Source organism: Pan paniscus, chromosome 3 (genome assembly GCF_029289425.2).
Source record: "Pan paniscus chromosome 3, NHGRI_mPanPan1-v2.0_pri, whole genome shotgun sequence".
In the NCBI taxonomy this organism is placed as follows: Eukaryota; Metazoa; Chordata; class Mammalia; order Primates; family Hominidae; genus Pan; species Pan paniscus.
The window spans coordinates 141630888-141644385 of NC_073252.2; the positions used below are offsets into that span (position 1 = coordinate 141630888).

The 13498-nt window shown below is 37.3% G+C and overlaps 1 long non-coding RNA gene across 1 annotated transcript in view; it reads left to right on the top strand.

Annotated features, from left to right (window-relative positions):
• Window positions 1–321: 321 nt before the first annotated feature.
• The window catches only part of LOC129397633 (uncharacterized), a 269094-nt gene continuing 255917 nt past the window's right edge, over window positions 322–13498 (top strand). The window contains exon 1 of the long non-coding RNA XR_010112040.1: window positions 322–1867. This is a non-coding gene — a long non-coding RNA (uncharacterized LOC129397633). The remainder of the gene's footprint in view (window positions 1868–13498) is intronic.

Here is a 13498-nt window from a genome sequence, read left to right on the forward strand (position 1 = left end):
TTTTCTCATGTCATTTTTTCTTCTGAAGCTGAATAAAGAAATAATCATTTAAGCACGTGGAATAATGCCATGTTCTCCCTTATAGTAATAATATATTTTAAACCTCAAATACTTCATATTATGGAAATTGACCATGATATACAAAGGCGCCTAAATACAGCAGAACCAAAAAGTTTTCTTTTTGTAGATTCCATTAATTTATAATTATTTTGGTATAGATACATACAGGAAACTACTTCAGATTGTTGGACAAGAGAAATCTCACTGTGTCATTACCTACATTTAAGCAGCAGCACATCACAACCCAAACAATGGCAAGTATATATTCTTGTCTCCTCTCACTTCTTGGAGGGTCTTTTCCAGCTTACAGAAGCTAGCTTATAAGGCTACAATAATGTTTCAGCCTATCATTGAAAGTTTCTGTATTAGGAGTTTTGAAATATTACTAACAGAACATTTATAAATCAGTCAGTTTTTTTCTTACTCTTTACTGAGTAGTTCAAATGCAATAGATAAGTGTTTTAAACTGTTTGATAGGCTTCATTTTTTTTAAAGAGCAGTTTTAGATTGATAGCAAAATTGAGAAAAAGGTACAGAGATTTTCCATGTACCTCTCAGGAAGTACATGGTCTCTGCCATTATCAATATCCCGCACCAGAATGGTACATTTTTTACAACTGATGAAGCAACATTGATGCATGATTATTACCCAAAGACCATAGTTTACATTATTTTTTATATTTTTACTTTTTTATTTTTTGAGATGGAGTCTTGCTCTGTTGCCAGGCTTGAGTGCAGTGGCTCAATCTCGGCTCACTGCAACCTCCTGCCTTCTGGGTTCAAGCAATTCCCCCGCCTCAGCCCTCCGGGTAGCTGGGACTACAGGCGCATACCACCACGCCGGGCTAACTTTTTGTATTTTAGTAGAGATGGGGTTTCACCATGTTGGCTAGGATGGTCTCGATCTCCTGACCTCATGATCCGCCCGCCTCGGCCTCCCAAAGTGCTGGGATTACAGGTGTGAGCCACTGCGCCCGGCCTATTATTTAATTTTTAAAGCATCTTATCAGTGTTTTATTAAGGTGACTAATGGTATTCATAGTACCATTAATGGTAAGATGTAAACAAGAAATGCCTACATTTAGGGGTTAAAAGAACATTTTAGAGAGCATTTTTCCCCATAACTAGAAAAGCTATAGAATTCACACTAAACACAGATATAATGAGATTGTATGTTAATGTATGTAATTACAATAATATTTTATAACATCAGTAATACAGTAAGTGAATTGAGTATAGGAATGAAGAGACAGAAGATTTTAGACAGAAGCCTATCATTGACTTGAATTTTGGATATCTCAAACACAAAAGGATATTTTCTACAAGCAGTATCATTATATTTTCCCATCCAAATAGCTCAAATCTCTAACGTCTTTCAAAGTATTATCCAGAAAGAAAAGTTTCCAGTGTAAAAAAATCTGTTCAGAAAAATCTAATTCATTCTGTCATATATGTGTGTAAAACTTCGAGTAATTTAAACCTAAGTAATTTCTTTCATAGCAACACATTTACAGACTGAGCTTCAAAGACAGGGAAAAATTTATTTAAAATAATGTTAAAATAATGGATATACTTTTCTGTCCAAAGACATCAAATCCAAGACATAACACTGTAATCACAGAAGTGGTATGTAACAGAAAGAAAAGAAAAGAAAAGAAAAGAAAAAGGTGGTTCAACATAAGTAACGTCTTCTTTCAAAAAAAGAAATGAAAACAAGACAGACTGCCTTAACATGTCCCCAGTCAAAAGATATGCTGAGATCTAACGGATGAAAGAAGAACCAGAGAAACTCCATTTTGAAGTAAAGGTAGAGCTGTGTTAAATTTGCTTAACCACATACTTATCATTCTTTTTGCTCTGTGCATAATAATTACTAGTGCTTGCCTTCTTTTCTGTAAAGTAACGCAAGTGGATACCAATAACAAAACTTTCCTCTCAGCATAAAACATTGGTAACTTTCTCTATCAATTTAATGACTGATTAATATTAAAAGCTTAAGCCTAAATCACTTTGAAATGCAGTATAAAATGCAATATATAATAGCAATTTATGGCAAAAAATCAAGTTACCACATGCATTCTTATTTATATTACAAAGTAAGGAATTCATGAAGTGGTACAGAAGGCTTGTATGTAGTCTAAAAAGGAAATGTTTTTATAATTTTAAAGGTGGATGTTTTAAACTTTTAATTGAGCATGTTTAAGGAAATTTTCCTTTAAACCTGGAAGATTTATTTACATATTTTTATGAAGTTAACATGGAGTTAAGATAAATATTTTAGTTCAGTAAAAATGGAAATAGCTGTAATTAAAAGATTACTTATATCTTTTCTACCCTTTACAATCCCATAATTAACAACTTTATTTAGAGAAGCCAACTGAAATATGCTTTAGTTGAACTAAAAGGTATTCTTTATCATATCTGATATGGTTTAGATCTGTGTCCTAATCCAAATCTTATGTTGAATTATAATTCACAGTGTTGGAGGTGGGGCCTGGTTGAAGGTGATTGAATAATTGGGGGCGGTTTCTCATGTATGGTTTAGCACCATCCCCTTGGGGCTGTTCTTGTGATGGTTAGTGAGTTCTCATGAGATCTGGTTGTTTAAAAGTAAGTAGCACCTTCCCTCTCTCTCTTTCATTCCTGCTGAGGCCTGCTTCCCCTTTGCCTTGATTGTAAATTTGCCATAATTGTAAATTTCCTGAGGTCTCCCCAGGAACAGAAGCTGCCATGTCTCCTGTATAGCCTGCAGAACCGTGAGCCCGTTAAACCTCTTTTTTTTTTTAATAAATTACCCAGTGTCTATTTCTTTTTTAAATATATATATATTTTTTTTATTATACTTTAAGTTCTAGGGTACATGTGCACAGCGTGCAGGTTTGTTACATATGTATACATGTGCCATGTTGTTGTGCTGCACCCATTAACTTGTCATTTACATTAGGTATATCTCCCCAGTCTCTATTTCTTTACAGCAATGTGATGGACTAACACAATATCTCTTGTATACATCGGGTTTAGAGTCACATTGAGAGGTATGAATTTCTGAGTTATTTTTGTAGAAAAAGGCTCATAGCTCTGAAAATAGGAAAGGGTCATGCTTCAATTTGCAATCATTAAATTATATTTCTTACTTTGCTTTAGCTAAGGATTATTACTCAAAGAATGGAGTTCTATTAATACAACAGTGTACTTACTTGCAAAAATTTAGCCTCACAAAAACTTATGGCCAATTAAATTAGTAAAGAAAAACCATATTAGCAAATGGGATGTTAAATATTAAATAAGTGCTGATATTAACATGAAAACTGAAAAACCTTATTTCCAGTTCCTCTATCATTCCACTGTGCAACCAGAACTGTTTGCTATCTCCAGTTCAAATCCAAAGAGCTAGATTATTTCCTAACAGACAAATTTCTATAAGAGGAGAGAATTCAAAACAATACACAAGATCGTATGCAAGATACAATTTGCACTAATTTACAAAATTTTATTTACGCAGTTTTATTTACATTCCAGAAAGATCTAGTTGATGAGTTTTGTGCTCATATTGATCTCAGATGATCATATGAACAGTTTGATTCACTGTAACATCTCTTTGACTTCTAGAAAATGGTAGTAGCATGGTATTAGGAGGGAAAAATTAATCAAATATCACTGGCCAGGAAAGACTGTACAAATAAGTAAGAAAAAAAGAAAAAATGTGTTAAATTTTGCTTGTTGACACTTCCAGGCCACTATGATCTATTGACTAACATATTGACTGACATTGAATATACACGAATACAATTTTTAATTTTTTAATTTTTTTGAGGCAGGGTCTCACTCTGTTGCCCAGGCTGGAGTGCAATGGTGTGATCATAGCTCACTGCAGCCTAGACTTCCCAGGTGCAAGCAATCCTCCTACCTCAGCCTCCTGAGTAGCTGGGATTACTGATGTATGCTACCATTTGTGGCTGTTTTTTATTTTTTATAGAGATGAAATCTCATTCTGTTGCCTAGGCTGGTCTCAAACTCCTGGTCTCAAGTGATCCTCCTGCCTTAGCCTCCCAAAGTGTTGAGATTATAATTGTGAGCCACTGTGGCTGGCCAAATACCACTGTAATAAGCATTTTATATTTACAGATTGGTCTCACTACAAGTTGAGTTACCAGGTAAGGCACTCATGTTTCTTAGCTTAACATAAAAAGACAACAGGCATCTCAACAAGTCACAAGACAAATGTTACAGGGATGGTTTAAATATACTGTTTGGAGGGTGGGGCCAAGATGGCCAACTAGAAGCAGCAGTGATTGGAGGCTCCCACTGAAAAGAACCATAACAGCATATGAATCCTGCACCAGCAATGGAGGTATCCAGGTTCTGTCATCAGAACTGACTAGGTGGCTGGTGTGACACATGGAGAGGAAGGAAGAGCAGTGTGGTGTGGTGGCCCACCTGAGAGCCACACAAGGCAGGGGAGCCCCCACCCACTAGCCAAGGGAAGCAGTGAGTGAGCATACTACCCAGCCAGGAAAACTGTGCTTTTTCCATGGAACTGTCAACCCACGGATCAAAAGATCCCACTCATGAGCCCATGCCACCAGGGCCTAGGGTCCCAACCATGGAGCCACAGAGATTCTCAACAACCACTAAGCTAGAATCTGCTTAAGCCTGCCAAGCTCCGGGTGGGGAGGGGTGACCAGCATCCCAGCTGTGGCTGCCTACTGTCTAAACCATTTGAGTTCCTTGGGGGAGGGGCGACAGCCAACACTGTGACTGATAGCTACCTAACACACTAAGCTCCCAGGGCAGGGGAAGGGCAGCAGCCCTCTCTGCAGCTCCAGACCATGCTTGCTTTTCACCTGCTGAAGCCAAGGAGGCTGGACGGCTTGGACCCAATAGGTATCCCCCATAGCCCAACACACTGCTGTGGCACACTGCAGCCAGAGTGTCTCTTTAGGCCTGACCTTGACTTACCCTCCTCTCTGGGCTGGGCCTCCCTGCAGGAACTCCAACCCCATCCAGGGGCTCAGGGGCAGAACTCTGATCTCCCTGGGCCTGAGCCCCTAGGGGAAAGGGTGGCCACAGTCTCTGCAGACCAGCAAACTTAGTCTTTCTTCCTGCTAGTTCTGAGGAATCCAGGCAACCCAGATGAGTGAGTTTCCCCCAGTGAAGCACACCCCTACCACCAAGGGACAGTCAAAGTGCTTCACTAAATGGGTCCTGCTCCTCGTGCCACCCAACTGGGTGAGACCCTCCAACAGGGGTTGTCAGACACCCTGTACAGGAGCATTTCTACTGGCATCATGCTGGTGCCCCTCAAGGTCAGAGATCCCAGAGGAAGGAGAAGGCACCCATCTTTGCTGTTCTCCAGCTTCCTCAAGTGACATCTCCAGGCACGGGAGTGATCCAGATGAATAGGGCCTGAAGAGAACCCCCAGCCAACAGCAGCAGCCCTACTTCTAGAAGAGGGACCTGACCATTGCAAGAAAAACAAACAGAAAGAAACAGTAGCATCAACAACAACAAAAAAATCCCCACAAAGACCTCATCCATGAGTGAGCAGCCTCAAAGATTGATACTAGACAATCTCATGAAGATGAGAAAGAATCAATGAAAAAATTCTGAAAACCCAAAAAGCCAGAGTGCCTCTTCTCCTCCAAACGATCACAATGCCTCTTCAGCAAGGGAACAGAGCTGGACAGAGGATGAGATAGATGAATTAACAGAAGTAGGCTTCAGAAGGTGGGTAATAACAAACTCCGTTGAGCTAAAGGAGCATGTTCTAACCCAGTGCAAAGCTTGATAAAAGGTTACAGGAGCTGCTAACTAGAGTAACCAGTTTAGAGAGGAACATAAATGACCTGATGGAGCTGAAAAACACAGCAAGAGACCTTTGTGAAGCATGCACAAGTATCAATAGCTGGGAATCTGTAAAGCGGAAGAAAGGATATCAGAGTTTGAAGGCCATCTTGCTGAAATGAGGCATGCCAACAAGATTAGAGAAAAAGGAATAAAAAGGAATTAACAAAACTGCCAAAAAATATGGAATTGAAAATAAAACAAAAAATAAAGAGACTGAACCTATGATTGATTGGAGTACCTGAAAGAGACAGGGAGAATGGAACCAAGTTGGAAACACACTTCAGGATATTATCCAGGAGAACTTCCTCAACCTAGCAAGACAGGACAACATTAAAATTCAGGAAATACAGAGAACACCACTGAGATACTCCACGAGAAGATCAACCCTAAGACACATAATCATCAGATTCTCCAAGGTCAAAATGAAGGAAAAAATGCCCAGAGAGAAAGGGCAGGTTACCTACAAAGGGAAGCCTATCAGACTAACAGTGGACCTCTCAGCAGAAACCCTACAAGCCAGAAGAGCGTGAGGGCCAATATTCAACATTCTTAAAGAAAAGAATTTTCAGCCCGGAATTTCATAACCAGCCAAACTAAGCTTCATAAGTGAAGGAGAAATAGGATCCTTTCCAGACAAGCAAATGCTGAGGGATTGTGTCACCACCAGGCCTGTCTTTTGAGAACTCCTGAAGGAAGCACTAAGAATGGAAAGGAAAAACCAGTACCAGCCACTGCAAAAACAAACCAAAATATAAAGACCAATGAGACTACAAAGCAACTGCATCCACTGGTGTGCAAAATAACCAGCTAGTATCATGATGACAGGATGAAATTTACATGTAACAATATTAACCGTAAATGTAAATGGACTAAATGCCCCAATTAAAAGACACAGACTGGCAAATGGGATAAAGAGTCAAGACACATCAGTGTGCTGTATTATGGAGACCCATCTCACGTGCGAAGACACACATAGGCTCAAAACAAAGGGATGGAGAAAAATTTACCAAGTAAATGGGAAGAAAAAAGAAAAGCAGGGGTTGCAATCCTATTCTCTGATAAAACAGACTTTAAACTGACAAAGATAAAAACAGACAAACAAAGAAGGGCATAACATAATGGTAAAGGGATCAATGCAACAAGAAAACTTAACTATCCTAAATATATACGCACCCAAAAACAGGAGCACCTGGATTCCTAAAACAAGCTCTTAGAGACCTACAAAGAGATTTAGACTCCCACACAATCATAGCGGGAGACTTTAACACCCCACTGTCAATATTAGACAGATCAAAACAGAAAATTAACAAGGATATTTAGGACTTGAATTCAGCTCTGAATCAGGTGGATCTAATAGACATCTACAGAACTGTGCATCCCAAATCAACAGAATATGCGTTCTTCTCAGTGCCACATCATATTTATTCTAAAATCGACCACATAATTGGAAGTAAAACACTCCTCAGCAAATGCAAATGAACTGAAATAATAACAAACAGTCTCTCAGACCACAGTGGAAAGCAATTAAAACTCAGGATTAAAAACTCACTCAAAACCACACAATTACATGGAAAATGAACAACCTGCCCCTGAATGACTCCTGGGTAAATAATGAAATTAAGGCAGAAATCAAGAAGTTCTCTGAAACCAATAAGAACAAAGAGACAATGTACCAGAATCTCTGGAATGCAGCTAAAGCAATGTTAAGAGGGAAATGTATAGCACTAAATGCCCACATCAGAAAGCTAGAAAGACCTCACATCCATACCCTAACATCGCAATTAAAAGAGCTAGAGAAGCCAGAGCAAACAAATCCAAAAGCTAGCAGAAGACAAGAAATAACTAAGATCAGAGCAGAACTGAAGGAGATAGAGACATGAAAAACCCTTCAAAAAATCAATAAATCCAGGAGCTGGTTTTTTGAAAAAACTAACAAAATAGATGGCCCGCTAGCTAGACTAATAAAGAAGAAAAGAGTGAAGAATCAAATAGACACAATAAAAAAATGATAAAGGGCATATCACCACTGGCCCCACAGAAATACAAACTTGGAGAATACTATAAACACCTCTACACAAATAAACTAGAAAACCTAGAAGAAATGGATAAATTTCTGGGCACATACACCCTCCCAAGACTAAACCAGGAAGAAGTCAAATCCCTGAATAGACCAATAACAAGTTCTGAAATTGAGGCAGTAATTAATAGCCTACCAACCAAAAAAAGTCCAGGACCAGATGGATTCACAGCTGAATTCTACCAGAGGTACAGACAGGAGTTGGTACCATTCCTTCTGAAACTATGCCAAGCAAACTGAAAAGGAGGGACTGCTTTCTAACTCATTTTATGAGGTCAGGATCATCCTGATACCAAAACCTGGCAGAGACACAACAACAACAAAAAATTTCAGGCCAATATTCTTGATGAACATCGATGAGAAAATCCTCAATAAAATACTGACAAATCGAATCCAGCAGCACATCAAAAAGCTTATCCACCAAAATCAAGTCAGCTTCATCCCTGGGATGCAAGGCTGGTTCAACATATGCAAATCAATAAATGTAATCCATCATATAAACAGAACCAATGACAAAAACCACATGATCATCTCAATAGATGCAGAAAAGGCCTTCGACAAAATTCAACACCCCTTCATGTTAAAAACTCTCAATAAACTAGGTATTGATGGAACATATCTCAAAATAATAAGAGCTATTTATGACAAAACCACAGCCAATATCATACTGCAGGGGCAAAAGTCAGAAGCATTCCCTTTGAAAACCAGCACAAGACAAAGATCCCCTCTCTCACCACTCCTATTGAACATAGTATTGGAAGTTCTAGCCAGGACAATCAGGCAAGAGAAAGAAATAAAGGCTATTCAAATAGGAAGAGAGGAAGCCAATTGTCTCTGTTTGCAGAGGACATAATTGTGTATTTAGAAAATGCCATAGTCTCAGCCCAAATCTCCTTAAACTGATAAGCAACTTCAGCAGTCTCAGGATACAAAATCAATGTGCAAAAATCACAAGCATTCCTATACATCAACAATAGAAAGCAGAGAGCCAAATCATGAATGAACTCCCATTCACAATTGCTTCAAAGAGAATAAAATACCTAGGAATATGGCTAACAGGAGATGTGAAGGGCCTCTTCAAGAAGAACTACAAACCACTGCTCAAGGAAATAAAAGAGAACACAAACAAATGGAAAAACATTCTTTCCTCATGGACAGGAAGAATCAATATCATGAAAATGGCCATACTGCCCAAAGTAATTTATAGATTCAATGCTATTCCCATCTAACTAACTTTGACATTAGAAAAAACTACTTTAAATTTCACGTGGAACCAAAGCGTCTGTATAGCCAAGACAATCCTAAGCATAAAGAGCAAAGCTCGAGGCATTATGCTATCTGACTTCAAATTATGCTACAAGGCTACAGTAACCAAACAGCATGATAGTGGTACCAAAACAGACATATAGACCAATGGAACAGACTAGAGACCTCAGAAATAACACCACACATCTACAACTATTCCATCTTCGACAAAGCAGACAAAAACAAGCAATGGGAAAAGGATTCCGTATTTAATAAATGGTGCTGGGAAAACTGGCTAGCCATGTGCAGAAAACTGAAACTGGACCCCTTCCTTACACCTTATACAAAAATTACCTCAAGATGGATTAAAGACTTAAATGTAAACCCTAAAACCATAAAACCCTAGAAGAAAACCTAGGCAATACCATTCAGGACATAGACATGGTCAAAGACTTCATGATGAAAATGCCAAAAGCAATTGCAACAAAAGCCAAAATTGACAAATGGGATCTAATTAAACTAAAGAGCCTCTGCACAGTAAAAGAAACTCAGAGTGAGCAGGCAACCTACAGAATGGCAGAAAATTTTTGCAATCCACCCATCTGATAAAGGTCTAATATACAGAATCTACAAGGAACTTAAACAAATTTATGAGAAAAAACCAAACAACCCCATCAAAAAGCGGGCAAAGTATATGACCACACACTTCTAAAAAGAAGACATTTATGTGGCCAACAAACATGAAAACAAGCTCAACATCACTGATCACTAGAGAAATGCAAATCAAAACCGCAGTGAGGTACCATGTCTTGCCAGTCAGAATGGTGATTACTAAAAACTCAAGAAGCGATAGATGCTGGTGAGGCTGTGGAGAAATAGGAATGCTTTTACACTGTTGGTGGGAATGTAAATTAGTTCAACTATTGTGGAAGTCAGTGTGGTGATTACTCAAGGATCTAGAACCAGAAATACCATTTGATCCAGCAATTCCATTATTGAGTATATAATCAAAGGAATATAAGTCATTCTACTATAAAGACACATGCACACATATGTTTATTGCAGCACTATTTACAATAGCAAAGACATGGAACCAACCCAAATATCCATCAGTGATAGACTAGATAAGGAAAATGTGGTACATATGCACTATAGAATACTATGCAGCCATAAAAAGAATGAGACCATGTCCTTTGCAAAGACATGGATGAAGTCAGAAGCCATCATCCTCAGCAAACTAACACAGGAACAGGAAACCAAATACCACATGTTCTCACTCATAAGTGGGAGTTGAACGATGAGAACGCATGGATACAGGGAGGGGAATATCATACACTGGGGCCTGTCGGGGGGTGGGGGGCTAGGAGAGGGATAGCATTAGGAGAAATACCTAATGTAGATGACAGGTTGATGGGTGCGGCAAACCACCATGGAACACCTATACCTATGTAACAAACCTACACGTTCTACACTTGTATCCTGGAACTTAAAGTAAAATTAAAAAAAATACAGTTGAGATTTATCTTCCTTTATAATTCCTTAAATGGTCAACATAAAGAGAAGCAATTTTGAACCCTTTTATTAACCTGTGCCATAATCTCTAAACCCTTATAGGAAGTAACAGCTCATCCAAAATCTCACCAGAGAGTGGGGGCAATGTGTTAAACATCTGACTTTGTTCCTAACACCCATTGCATAGTCATAGGGCTAGAGTGGGTACCCTTATATTCCCCACTGCATTCACTTTAATGGAAGTGAATTTGGAAATGCTTGTATTTAATAGTGTCACAGCTAGCAGCTATGCACAGTGTACCAGCAATGGCTCAGCATATCTCTATACAAAATGGTTTGATGCAATGTGAAGTGAGGTAGAAAAATGAACTTCGCTCCTCCATAGTTCTTTAAGATATATATTGTTGTATTTTAAGAGGCTGGTAAACAAAAAATTAAGAGTATTACAAATTCTTCATGGTTCTAGAAAGTGTTTCAACCATAGATGAAAACTCCACCAAAAACATATTTTCAAGTTCACTCTAACATTGTAAAGAGCTATTAATTGTTTAATTAGTTCCACTCACTGAATTAACTAGGCAAAATTCTATTGATCCTATGTAATATGGTTTATAAAAACAAAAGCAAACATTTATAACATTGAGGGGTAGAAAACAAATCTTGGTTTAACACCAATATAAATACAAAAAATCCCTTAACAGATTCTATGTATGTAACTAGAATTTACCATTTAAAATGGCCTTTAGTTGTTTCTACTTCTATTATTAGTTTTAAACATCTTAAAATAAGTTAAGTATTTTAAAGCAGTTGATTGAGAGTATAAGTTGTTTAGAATAATACATCAAGCTCTCCAGAAGATTTTTCGGAGAAAAAATTTGTGGTTACAACTATGCAGATCCATTAAGCCAACTTTGTATCTAGGCACTTACATGACCAAAGTGTAAAGCTTGTCACACTAATTTTCAAACTAAAGCTAATTATAACTGCTAAACTCCAAACAGCAATTTTTGAAACTTGATGCCTACTTACCTACCCAAAGGGCTAACTTCCTTCCACAAGATTGCCTCCTTTTCCTCCTGAAACATAATATAAAAATACACTTGAACAAAAACAAAACAACAGAAGCCCCCTACCGTAAGCATTTATGTTTAATCCATACTTTGTTATAGCAGACTGTCAGGGTACAAGATCAATGCCCTAAAAGTTCCTTATTAATCTTTTTCACAGCCTCAACATATTACTCGGAACTTACATGTATCAAGTAATCATTGTTACTTTAAATACATGGAACAACAACAACAACAAAACCCATGCAACCAAAAATGCAAGAAATACAATTGGAGAGGTTAAGAATAATAGATCTAAATGGTAGTAAATGTCCCCAAGTGTGATAAACTTGGTATATTTGTTTAAAAAATTAGCAATAGTCCTACTAGCTACTGTTATAGCAAGCAAAAAAAGAACACTTCAATAAAAAAAGGAACAATTTGATCCAGTAAAATTGTAAAAACTGAAACTATTCATGTAAATCATTATTTTTACTATATGAAAACATTATTCAATATAGATTTTGGTAATATTTAATTATCATATACATTCCAGGATATATAATATTTATACTTCCAGATTATGCAGGGAGAAGAGAATTTAATTTTAAGATATATTCTCCCCAAAGAAATGCTTTTCATTATTTAATTCAAAAAGATGTGCAATCAACAGAGAAGGTAAATGTTTTTCACTGTCCTGAACACATATTTTTATATGAACATTCTAAGTTATTTATAGCAGTGACTGGCATTTCAAGAGTAAGTGATTCATTTTACGTACAGTGCCTCAAGATTAAAATGTTCACACTGAACACCTAGAATGTTTATGAAAATTAATCTTATTAAAGTAGAACACAGATGAAACAGAGGAATGCAGCTATGGAATCATGTTTAATTTAAAAAACTCACACATAGCACAGATTACATTATCAAAGGAAGGACTAAACTGACATTTTTATAGCTCTTGGCAGATTTAACAAATTTCTGTTTTGCCACATACCGAAAGAAGTAGGCATATTTCTTGACATCATTAAATCTGTTTTAAAAATAGAGACATAATTTGTAAAGCAAGATAACCAGTTAAATAACAGAATTATAACAAATATTGGCTTTTCAGTATTTTTTTCTAGAATTCTTATGATATGCAAGGATTGCTCAGCTATTTAACAATAATAAAATCTCTTTACTTAAGCACTCTTAATGCAGCAATCTCAGGCTTTATTAAGTATTGGTTAAAATGAACTATTGCATGCCCAAGGAAATAAAACTTAGTGGAGTATTTGGCTTGAATGAAAGCTCACAATTCCAAAAGAAACTAGAGGCCAATGCAAACTGACTGGCTTGAATAAAGAATATGGCTACCTTCTGTTTAGTAAATTTAATTCCAAAGTCCTTATAGTTTTTGTAGACTTCAAGATAAGAATGCAGCCATGGGCCCTGTAGTTCTTTGCCTGGATAGAGACTATACATAAAGCACACCTACAAATTTATTAAAATGACTTCTAATATCATGCACTAGGTAGTTGTATCTAGAATGTTCACAATCATCGAACTGTATGTCACTTTGTTTCTCATTGCTGATTGCATTTGTGCAAAATAGGTCATTATGGCAAAGCACGACTGATGAGCCCATGTTGGAGAGAATCTCCTTCAAATAAGTCATCACCTACTGATGAATCTGAGAGCTTGGAATATCTCTTAGGAACATTTT